The sequence below is a fragment of the Clinocottus analis genome, unplaced genomic scaffold (assembly GCF_023055335.1).
Source record: "Clinocottus analis isolate CAN_PGR_092001 unplaced genomic scaffold, fCliAna1.0.p SCAF_3, whole genome shotgun sequence".
NCBI classification, from domain to species: domain Eukaryota; kingdom Metazoa; phylum Chordata; class Actinopteri; order Perciformes; family Cottidae; genus Clinocottus; species Clinocottus analis.
The window spans coordinates 16,985,507-16,997,991 of NW_027176042.1; the positions used below are offsets into that span (position 1 = coordinate 16,985,507).

At 42.3% G+C, this 12,485-nt stretch overlaps 1 protein-coding gene across 15 annotated transcripts in view; it reads right to left on the reverse strand.

Annotated features, from left to right (window-relative positions):
- The window catches only part of atp2b2 (ATPase plasma membrane Ca2+ transporting 2), a 113,547-nt gene that overhangs the window by 73,354 nt on the left and 27,708 nt on the right, over nt 1-12,485 (reverse strand). For 2 of the 15 annotated variants that reach the window (XM_068594146.1, XM_068594142.1), the window contains exon 1: nt 4,830-5,052. The exons of the other annotated variants lie outside the window; for them this stretch is intronic. The gene's annotated coding sequence lies outside the window, so the exon portion shown is untranslated. Of the gene's footprint in view, nt 1-4,829; nt 5,053-12,485 lie in introns of those variants that run through there. 15 annotated transcript variants of the gene reach the window in all.

Here is a 12,485-nt window from a genome sequence, read left to right on the forward strand (position 1 = left end):
ATTACATCCCAAGTGCAAAAATCTTAACCACTGAATTCTAAAGAAATACCTAAACATTGCAAACGTGAAACATAAATGTGTGGTGGCAACGGTGTGGTTAGACTTTTTGACTGACCAGGGCACCTCGTTCATGTCACGTACACTGAGAGAACTTTACGAGTCGCCAAGTGGCAAGGGCCCAATGTGGTCACACAGTGAGTGTGGGATGTCGACTATGAAGTGGTGAGTTCTGACAGGGGCGGAGCTACACAGACCTACCATCTCAACCTCCTAAACGCATGGAGGGAGGCGGAGTCTGTTTCTTTGTGAAGATCATCTCTCTGGGACCCAGAGAACAGACTTTGCCCAGATGCAAGAGCAGTTTGCTGATGTGTTCTCTCTCCTGCCAGGATTCACAAAGCTCATCATGCACCAGATTGAGATTCCTCCGTGCGTGACGGTGTGGTTACGACCCTACAGGTTACCTGAACACAAAAGAAAAGTGGTTCAGAGGAAATTAGCTGCAGTGCTGCAGATGGGGGTAATAGAAGAGTCCTACAGTGCCTGGCCTAGCCCCATTCCACATATAGACCCATCCCAGAAGGATGGGTCTATACGGTTCTGTGTGGACTATCGCAGGGTGAATGATGTGTCACGTTCCGATGCGCACACAATGCCCTGGATCGACGAGCTCCTGGACCGACTGGGCAGTGAGCGTTTCTTCACGACGGTGGATTTGACCGAGGGGCTACTGGCAGATTCCTCTGTTGCCAGAGTCCGAGGAAAAGACGGCCTTCTCCACTCCGTTTGGTTTGTACCAATTCACCACGCTTCCCTCTGGGTTGTTCGGTGCCCCAGCTACATTCCAACGCCTCATGGACCGGGGGCTGCGTCCGCACGCTGCCTATGCTGCCGCCAACTTGGATGATGTAATCATTCACAGCACCACCTGGACCGAGCATGTGCAGCAGGTGGGCCGGGTGCTGGAGTCCCTGAGGCAGACTGGGCTCACCGCCAACCCGGGGAAGTGTGCAGGTGGACGGAGGGAGGTACGGTATCTGGGGTACCACTTGGGCGACAGGCATGTGCGGCCCCAGGTTCACAAGACCACAGGTGAGGCAGTTTCTGGGATTTTTTCAGGCGCTTCATCCCGAGCTTTGCGGTTCTGACCAGCCCCTGGACTGATCTGACCCGAAAAGGTGCCTCAGATCCAATCCAGTGGACAAAGCAGTGTCAGTTGGCGTTTGGGGAGGTAAAACAGGCTCTCTGTGGGGAGCCACTCCTTCACACACCTAACTTCTCTCTTCCCTTTACTCTGCAGACTGATGCGCGAGGGAGGGAAGGGAGGGGGCAGTGGGGTGGAGGTATGCAGTGGCGGGGGTGTGGTTAGGCTCAGCTGCAGAGGGGTTGTGGATGAGTGGCTAAGGAGACAGGTGACAGGGATGAGGCCTAATTGGCCTCAGCTGATGCTGATTGTTTTTCCGCACTATAAAGAGCAGTAGGAAAGATGGTGGGAGAGACCGGGGTGACCGCCGCCAGACGGTTTGTTAGAGCTGGTGCAAATAAAGGCCATTACCAACTGAATACCTGGAGTGCTGTGTCATTGTGCAGGGGGGAAAACTCACCGGTCTAACGGTATGCGTACAGTGTGTTTGAACTGCCATTTCACAGCATGACATTTTATTTTAAGCCTCGAGATGGGCACAGTATATCGCACCTGTATTATGGCAGCACAAGTGTGGCTATAAAATGTCATCACTGCTTTAATTGGATTTATCGCTTTGCTACTGCTCCCTGCTCCTTATTTGATTTGAAAAGTGAAGAAAGGAGAGAGAGTGAAGCAATAGCTAATGCTAGTAGAGCCAAAAGCAAACAATTACACTGCAACATGTATTGTGATCAACACTTATAAGATTTGAAAATTCCTGACATGGTGCCCCCAGTGGTAATATAAAAAAAGACACTGTGGCTGACAGCAATGGAGGTTAAATTCGCAACTTCAACACTCCCCTTAATCTCATAAACAATTTAATATACATAAATGTGTTTCTCATTATTATATTTCTTCAATTATATTTATTGCTGCTCAAATTTGACATTTTTTTTACATTGCCAACCCCACAAATTCCAAATGTTTATCCGTTTCTTTTTGTTGTCATATATACATATGCATTTGTGTATATCTATTTATGTGAAGGTGGCCTCCTTATAGTGGACTAATCAGTCATTTTGGACTGATTTGTCAATTTGCCAGCAACCCAACTCTAGCAGCAACTCAAGCATATAGGACTGAGCAGTGTGCAGTGTGTTAAAGTCCACATACTTGTTTTAAATACTCTTCAACCAATCAGCAGAGAGCACACCAAAAATATGACTGTAAGGTTAGGAATAGCCATGAATCACTGTATCTGACTGAATCACAAACACACACACACACACACGAGATTATCACATAATAGGTGACTGAAACTTATTTTATCTGGATAAGATGAATAAAAAAAAACGGCATTTGGGTGTCAGCATCAAGAGGCTGCCTGCAGTAGCTTAAACCCTGTCTTTCAAACCCATCTCGGGGTGCATCTCTCTCTCTCAAATCCCAGAATAACCTACTTTTGTTTTTACATTTTAGACAAATCAATTGTCATTCATTGTATTTACATAATCCAAAATATCAAATTTTCCTAAAAGAGCTTTATAATCGGTACAGAATCTGAACACTGTTCTTCAACCATCAGTTCTTTACTGAAAAATGTACATCCACCTCATTGCAATTCATTTAGGAATTGAATATAAACTATCCAGCTTGACAGCCTTCTACGTGTTAGTTGTGTTCTATACTTCCCCTCTTACCTCTCCTTTTCTTTGATCTCCTCTTCCACCGGTAGACAAGCTTACAAAATCTAAATGAGTTATTTATAATGTCACTTTATAATAATTTCCTGATACGTCGTATTACAAACAAGACAAGAAGAAATTAATAATTACTGCAGCTGTACTTGGATCATGTATACTATTAAGTTGTCTGTTTTTTTGGAGAGACTGACCGGTCAAGTCTGCATGTGTTTGTCGCTATGCTACACAGAGGTGATGATGACACAGCAAAATTGAATGCACTGCGACGCTAACAGATTCTCTCCTGACTACATGAGATATGACAGAGCGGAGCAAGGTAAGGATTTTCTCTCCAGGCAGTTTTCTTTTTCTTGTACACATCTACTAAATCATGAAAACAAATACTATAAAAAAAAACGTACATTTTTTGTGTCTATGCATTTGCATGGAAGAGGGAAGCTTGTTATTTCCCAACTGAAAGTAAAGAACTGGTATAAGTTTACATGCTTACATTACTTTAAATATATGTAGGTCTGTATATATCTAACCATTACATTTAAAAAGAGTAGTTTGCTGTGCTACACCTATTCTATAACCTCATCAAAGATGTACTTTAAATATCTCAAATTGGGTTTAAGGGCATGGAGTTTTATAGGACAATGAGGCAGCGAGTGCATTAATCTTTTTTTCAAAATTTTCCTTCTCGCCTCTATTTTCAGTCTTTGTGCTACCCTATATTCATTAATGTCTCATCACCAGTATTTTTTTTTTTCAACTGGTCAAAATGAATGAGAATAAACGACGAAGGGGACAGAAAGAGGACTGACACATTGCCTCTGAGCTGTCTGGCTGCTTTGGTGCAAGCCAAGCTGATTGTCGGGGTCACCGAGTCACCTCAGTCCCAACAAAAGCACAATCAATTACCTATGACAGCCCTTCTAACAGTGTGGCTGACTAAATGACTGAATGATGAATGAATGCATGAATGACTGAACGACTTGGTGGCTAGGCAAATGGCTGAATGGTTGTATGATTGACTGCCGAGCTGTACTGACGCTTCTCTGGATGGTCTTTTTCTTTTCTTTGGTGCACCCTGACTAACTGGATGTCTACTGAAATGACTGACAAGTCAGCCAACCATACAGCAAGCCTGCGACCCTGTCTGTCAGTTGCTGTGATGATCAGTCAGTTGATCAGATAAGCAAGAAAATATTCAACTAACAGGCCGGTGAAATTACCAATTCATTGGCCACCGACTGTAATCAGCCACAGAGTCAGCCGTCCAGAACAACAGCACCCGACAGATCAAGTAGGAGAGGTGATAATGTTCCCTATTAATTCACCATGCCAAATAGTCAGTTAGCTAATGCAGTGAAGACAGCTAGCCGGCAAACACACATGATTAGTTACGGCAGCGAAGCCTGCTGCTATGACACAACCAGTCAGTAAGTGTGACAGAGAAGAGACTGCAGAGCGCATGCAGCCAACAGATGGCCTGACTGAGTGAGGAAGTGTGTGATAAAACATATCCATTGAGAGAAGAATGAGACATGGGGATTTGATTTCTCCAAAAAAAAATAGTTTGACAGATCATGGACCAACACAACATACATACAGCACATTATTATTTTTTATATATATATATAGAGAGAGAAAGAGAGAAAGAGAGAGAGAGAGAGAGAGAGAGAGAGAGAGAGAGAGAGAGAGAGAGAGAGAGATGAAACATCTCCAGATATGAATCCATTCTGCAGAAAAAATATTTCTACAATAGAGCATCCTCATCGCTCTAATAGAGCACCTGCATCCTAACTTCCTTGCTTCCTGATTCACGGCTAAAATATTATCCATTTTCTGCACACCCACAAACCGCAGACGTGCATGGAACAACGTGTACAGATTAATAATCTCAGCCTCCCGCCATGCAGATGATTTACACACCGACAGAATCAAAAGCAACTAACAAAACTAGCCACCCGATAAGCTGTTCAGTTATTCACACAAGCACAGTGCATACTTACATGGCAGCAAGGTTATCACCACCGTCAACGTGACGTGAAAATCCTCCCACCTTAAAACGATATTGCAACGGCACATGCAGCAGCGGACTAACGACCACGGCTCTGTGCAGTATGTGTGTGTGTGTGTGTGTGTGTGTGTGTATGTGTGTGTGAGTGAGTGAGTGAGTGAGTGTAGGTGTGCGTGTGTGTGGGGAGACTCGCTAAGCTGCACACTCACTGCTACTGCCTCAGCTGGGGCTGTCTCAATGCACAGCCTGTACCATGTCGGCAGGCGGCAGGGGGTGGGCGTGTGTGTGTATGTGTGTGTCCCGGTGTGTGTGAACAGTGCTGCATAGCAAGGAGGTTGCTCTTCACTTGACAAAGCCTTTCCCTCACTGGATAGAGGGATCGAGATAGATAGATGGAAAGATAAAGGAATGGATGGGTTGATGGAGATGGAGAGAGATAAAAAGGTTGGAAGCATGGAGAGAGAAAAGAAAGAAGGGAGCAGATACGACAGATATTCTTAACATCTCTCTCTCTCTCTCTTTCCGTGCTTCTCTCTTATTTACTACCTGTGACATTTTGCCCTCAGAGCAGAGCAGGAGGTCCACTGTAGACAAGCACGCAACCTCGTTTCAAAAATGACTGGTGAAAGAAGAGAGATGGAGAGAAATAAAGGGGACAAGGGACAGAGGGAAATAGAAATAATAGATAAATGATGTAGAAGACTACCCACTGGAGCAAGAAAAGTGAAAGCAGCAAGACATGGAGGGACAGAAAGAGAGGTCCGAAATGTCAACAACAATGTAACAACAAAGAGTAGAGGGAGAAACTAGAGTGAAAGATGTTGAGGCAAAGAAGGAGCGGGCATATATGCAAAAAAACTGAGATCGAGAAGAGGGAAGAGGGGGAGGAGGGGAGGGTAACTTTCAAGGACATGGATCTTTGTCAGGCTCGTTCTTGTGTTCTGCAGATCGGGATTCCCATATCACACATGCAAACTTGCGTACATCTCATCCAAGTGGACATGCGGGCTGCGGGACATCATGCTTTTGTGTGCCTGTGCAGGTGTCTGGCTCATACACACACACACACACACACACAAACACACACACAAACACGCACACACCTGCTCTGCCCCAGCAAGTCATCTGGCTATCCTGCAAGCCAGCCACGACAGGAGAGGATAACAGCCTTGTGTCATGTTGCTGTCACTTCACTATCCCACATCTTTTTTTTTTTAACGTCTCTCTGTTTTGTCAGGGTCTATTTTTCTGTTTCTTTCTTTCTCTACCCCTGCGGTGTCACAGGTGTATTATGTAAATATCAGATGTTGGACAGCATCAGCATCCCTAGCAACTTTCCCCTCACGCTTTAGGTTATTCCCACCAGAATAAATACAGGTTAAAGAGAGCTGAGCTGTGCACATCCAGCATGTGCTGACATACCTACAGTATTGTAAAGGTCTAAGCGTTTGCATGCTGTACAGTAGAACGATCTTACACGATTGTTACACTTGAGAAGGAGAACATCCCTGGTTATCTGACAAGTTGTGAGTAACTGAAGCGTTCAGCATAAAGTTTGGAAAAAGGAGAAAAAAATGGGATACTCAGATTCTAATTTGGCAAGGATTTACCTGAGACACCATGTCTTGGACTGGACTTTTACTACAGAGAAGCCCTTCAGCCAGCTCACTAGCTGGCCCACTGTTGATTTTATGTTTTTTTTTTTTATGTGTGCAGATAAATACTGTATATATATATATATATGTGTGTGTGTGTGTGTGTGTGTGTGTGTGTGTGTGTGTGTGTGTGTTGGTGAATTGGTCTTAAAAAAGGCATACTTTTTTCACATCTAAGGTATACATTTGACTCACAATTCATTTAGGAAAAATTGAAAAAAATAATATTATCCATCGAAGCAACACCCCAGTGGCTACAGTAATGCAGGTGAAGACAGGTGGAACATACCATAATGGTATGGAAGTAGTTGGCAGGCCTATATAGTCCTTTTTATCATTGAGTTAACAGGATGATGTTGTACTAAGTTCATATATAATAATGTCATTTTTTGAGGAAGCATTTGGCAGGGTGTAGAAAATATAGGTTTTTAAGAACATCTATTAGGATCATTAATATTTGATGGGAAAAGACAACCGAGAGATTTTCTGAATGAGGGAGATAGAGGAGAGAGAGAGAGAGAGAGAGAGAGAGAGAGAGAGAGAGAGAGAGAGAGAGAGAGAGAGAGAGAGAGAGAGCAGTGATGGGGATCAGAAACAGGCCCTGAATATCAATGCAGCACGTCTGAGAGAATTCAGGGCTGCAGTGCACCAAAACCTTGGAGAAAGTGCACAAGAGGACAATAACATCACACGCAGTCGGAGCTGGGGTTACCTGTCCTGCAAAGCCAAGACCACCCATACAAAACCCCCATCTTGCTCCACTCACATGTCATGAATCACAACACAGCACGACATTCCCCTCATTTGGATTTCCGTTTTGACGTCACTTGTAAAATTGTCCTTGTTCTTGCAGTTCTCGGTTCAAAATAAAAATAGACATTTTGTGAACTCAGATGTTCTGAGAGACACTGAAGTGCAAAAAAAAGGTGCAATACCACACCTCATGTGGAGTGCAATTAAACTATAGCACTCGTCTCAGTGATATGAAAGTTAGCTTCACCCCACCCAAAATCTTGCAGGTAAGTCTATTCCAAGTAGACGCTGCAGGCACACCTACGCACTAAAGAAAACACAATCACACATATTTAGCTAAAGCTAAATTTGTGTCATTCATCTTAATTAAATGACAGCTAGACACATTAGTGTAAGGCTCCTCATCCTCTGTGTCTTTATCTCTAAAAAAGTACTTCTTCCCATAAAAGCTCCATTTCCTTACAGAAGGAATCTGTTAACCCATAAAGTGTCATGTTTACCTGAGGTCAATCACATCCTAGTCACAAGCCACCAGCCAATAACTATTAGCCTTATTAATTGTGGAAGCCGTAGATCATCTCCTGAGTGCTGTAATGAAATATAACCATACACTCAGTGACTTTGTGCGGTCAATGAGATGTCTCGCAAAGGTCTCCGACCTTTCTCTATGAGAGGTCACCATCACGAATACTCCCTCTTATCTAATATATTACTCACACACCGCATGTCTGTACTTCCTTGAAGCAATAGCCTCTGACAGTAATGAAGAGTGAAAGCCAATTCTACAACTGTGTTCGAAGAGTCCGGGGCCTGTTTCATCTGATGTGCAACATGCAAGCTGCCATTTGCAACATCTGATCATTTTCTTTCATGTTGATTTGGACTCTATTGACAAATCAAGACAAATGCCAAGTGACCCACACATTGACAATCTGCAATCTCTGCAATTTGCAAAAGTAGATAGAGTAGAGTAGATTTGAATGAGCAATAGTACCCGGGTTATATTCTAGTTTTTGGAGCATCCTTATTTTAGAAACGAGGTAACGCTACCTGGAGTATTATAATAGAAACCAGGATACTGTGTAATGTATCTTATCTTGGGTTCTGAATATGTCAGAAACCAGCCTCTACCCCTATCCATCCACCAGAGCATTTACCATTATATTATGTGTTTTTTTGGATTCGAGGCTTGCAAGCAATTTTTGGTTATTTTTGTATTTTCTTTGCATCAGCTTTTCTGTTTGGGTCCATCCCCTGCTCCTTACGTCAGCAGTGAAAGCTAATGGGCTATTGCATGTTTCTGTAAGTTATAGTAATAATAATTACTTTAATGCCAGTTTTTTGTATAGTCCTAGTAATTAGATATGTAGCCCTAACTTCAGCAGGAAAGATTTCCACTCTCATTAATATGCAAAAGTATTTGGTTTCAAACCACATGAAAAAAACAGCACAGAGAGAACATGAACAAAGCTATTTTTAAGCTGTGGGAAAAAACCAGTTCGGATCAAAGATAGAAACGTCCCAAATCTCCGCTCCCATCCTAAAACTCACGATTAACAAAATATTTAAGTCTGCCATCCGCTTCATCTACCGAGAGCAGCTGAACCAAAAAAAAAAGCTGAAACAAAATATAAACAAGACAACCAACCAAACATCTTAACTGTACAGTATGCTTGTGTTTAACATATTAAAACATTTATGTACGACCAGTACAGTTAAGATGTTTGGATGTGGTCAGAAATGTTCCGAACACATCCATATCAGTCACTGCTTTGAAAACCGGATGTTGTGTCCCGGAGCTCTTTCCGCTCGTTTGAATATGTTTCACGTCAGTGTCAGCTGCAGCTGACAACCCGACTCAGAGAAGACCGGACCCGGCGCGATGGGGGCTGTTACCGTCCCGTACCCGGCGGGGACGCGGGCCGTTACCGGCACCTTCGGGCAAGCGGTCTTCAGACCGGCCCCGTTACCGGCTTCACACCGCCCTTTTCTTTTCCTCCGCCGGGCCGTTACCGGCACATCATCAACCTCACGCCCGCGGCCAACGGGTCTTCAGACCGGCCCCGTTACCGGCTTCACACCGCCCTTTTCTTTTTCTCTGCAAAGTTTAGAAATTCAAATATGCTTAAATCCAGCGAGAAAGCAAGAAAACAATAACACAAGTACACAATTATAAACGTATTTGTAATAAACAATAAAACTTAAATGCGTGTATAAGCAAATGCGTATAATCAACGTATTTGTAATACGTTGATCACAGATGCATTTGTAATACGTCAAACACCGACGTAATCAGGCTGAAAATACGATTCTATAGTCAACGTAATTGAAGATGCAGTTTAGTTCTGGGGGAACGTAATTTGTAGGAGACAGGTTTGCCTGTGTACACCTGCGTACACGTGTGTGCACGTGCATACACATGTGTACACATACACGTGCGTACACACACACCCACGCACACAATTACACATACATGTGCATGCACAGACACGTGCATGCACACGTGTACACACACACGTACACATACACGTGCGCACACATCCACGTGCAGTTAAGCCCTTGTGCGCACGTGCGCACTAGGGCTGTCAACAAATATTCAAAATTTGAATATATATTGGAATATTTGTTCAAAACCGAATTTCGAATATGAAAATTAATATTCAAATGTAAAAAAAAAAAATGTAAAAAAAGTATTTTGGAGGATAACTATCGTGAATCTGGCAACCCCCGCCGCAGCCACAACGAGGTGACAATATATATATTCGAATCTACGTGTTTTTTTAAAGCGAATATTCGAACGTCATTTTTGACAAATTTTGACAGCCCTAGTGCGCGCACACACACACACATACATACATAGACACACATACATGTTATGTATACATTTATTGGGAATGATAATTAAGTAGTTAAAAGTAGGCAAAATCCTCAGTACAAGCATTGAACAGTAATAATACCCTTCATTGATACCACCAATCCACTTTCAGGTTATTGCAGCAACTCATGATCATTTCCATGATAGATTAATCCACCAGTTATTTTCTCATTCAAATGATTAGTCATTAAAATATTATAAAAGGGTGTCCATCACAGTATCCCAGAGGCTGTGGTGACGTCTTGAACAGTCCAAAACCCAAAGATATTGACCATCATAAAAGAAACAAATATGCATATTTGAGAATCACTTACGGAAAGAGCTACACAATTATAAACCACCATACTTACAAATTCATAAAAGACACCTTTGTCTCCACAATGTTTTGAAACGCGATTAGAAAATTAGCAAATATTCTGGGTATTTCATTTGTGGCCAATCTTACTGTCATTGATACAATCACAACCAGCGGGACAGGCAATACAGTTCAATGAGGGCCTCATCCTCCTCTGTCTACACTGCTCTGTCCCTTTTCTCTTCTCTCAGTCCTTGTTCCAAGATTCATAGAGAGCTTCATCTCCCCAATGACAGTCATAAGCCATAAGACTAATGGAAACACACACACAAACCTGATAGCTCTACAAAAACTCAGACACCTACACCCACGTACACACAGACAGAGCCAGCAGACAGGAAGATTGTCTGGCAGTTGAGATGAACTCAAATTCTCTTGAGCTAAGCTTCCCGCATACCGAACCCAGAGGCAAGGGTAGGCAAAGGAGAAGGGGGCGTTACACAATGACAGAGACACCTTATCCTACAGCGGCTATACCCCTTCAAGCCAAAAACTGTACTGAGAAAAAGAAGTTGATGTCGCCTCTGGGTCTGAAAAGTGAAGCCAAGAAGTGCCTTAAATCTCCCTTATTTCTAATAGCCAACGGGGGGGGGGGGGGGGGGGCGACTCCACTGGTTACAAAAAGAGAACTGATTCTAAAGAAGTCTTTGGTCAAGCGACCTTACTTCTTACGTTATTTATTACCTCGGTAAACATTTTCCAAATTATGAGCTATCACTAGTTCCAAGTCTTCTTCAATACAGTCTGATGTTCATTTTGTAAATGATGGTCCCATTTAGAGTAAGCCAGATTTTAGTGTATGCTCTAGGACATGGTTACTTTGTGATTGACAAGTCAGTCCCATGTCGACTTGTCAATCAGGAAGTAAAATCAGAAGTAGCAATGCAGATAGGGTCACATCTGTCTCCAAAAGAACTCGAGATAGCGACAACCAAAATGCAAAACTGAAGGCTCTAAAACAATCTAATAACCACTTTGTGACATTGCGAAATCCCCTCTAATGAGTTAATTGATTAAGCTTAAAAACGATAAATATATGCAGGTCATCTGTTGCATTAATAACAAAATTGGTGTGGACAGAAACTCAGTATTTAAAAAGCAATATGTAGTCTCAGTAGTCTTGGGATTCTTTTGACATTAATATGCAAACTAATGCAGCAAAGGTGCTCCAAAAGATAAACAGGGGTTTAAGAGTTGTTGTTTTTTTACATTAACTATTTAAACAATGTGTGTCTTTACAAAAATCTTGACGATAGCATGTGCAATAAATTGATGATATGACAACAATATATCCTTTATTCAATTTGGGTATTAAAGGATAATAGCTGAAGTCTACCATGGCAAATTAAAAATGTAATTACTTTAACCACTAAATGCATGTTTTCTTTTGCTTTAAAGATTAGATTTAGTCAAGCATTAATTCTTACTTATCTACTATCAGTATGACACTCACTCAGACTGTAAATAAATTGAGATAAAATGTTTCACATGTTTGCTCGGGCCATTTTAGCACTCAGATTTCATGGGCAGATTTCAATATTGCAGTGACACTGCAATATTGGCTAATCCTTACTTTCAGTGAGACTATTTCAATATATTTTGCCAGTATGTTGCACGTTAAAACTGAACAAAATGTTCACAGACTGAATGGCAGCGCAGAAACTGTGAAAAGAGGCTGATGCCTCAGCACTGGTAGTGCTGAAATATTAATGAATGACCGCATGGTCCATTCTTAACACCTAACAACAAGTGCAAACACCAGGGTTTTAGAAGGTTGTAAAGAGTCTGGAGAGAGGTAATTGTATGTGGGGGTGGAGAACTAAGACTCACTGTTGAGACATCCAGGTCAAAAAGGGCTTTTACTTATCCTCCTCCTCATGTCGGGAATTGACTCTCGACAAAGAACACATTTAAGGTTGCACACGGAAGGTGTGATTTAATTAGCTAGCTCTCTACTTACACCAGACATTCAAATTAGAATGCATATTCCTTTGCTTTCTCTTCTCTTTT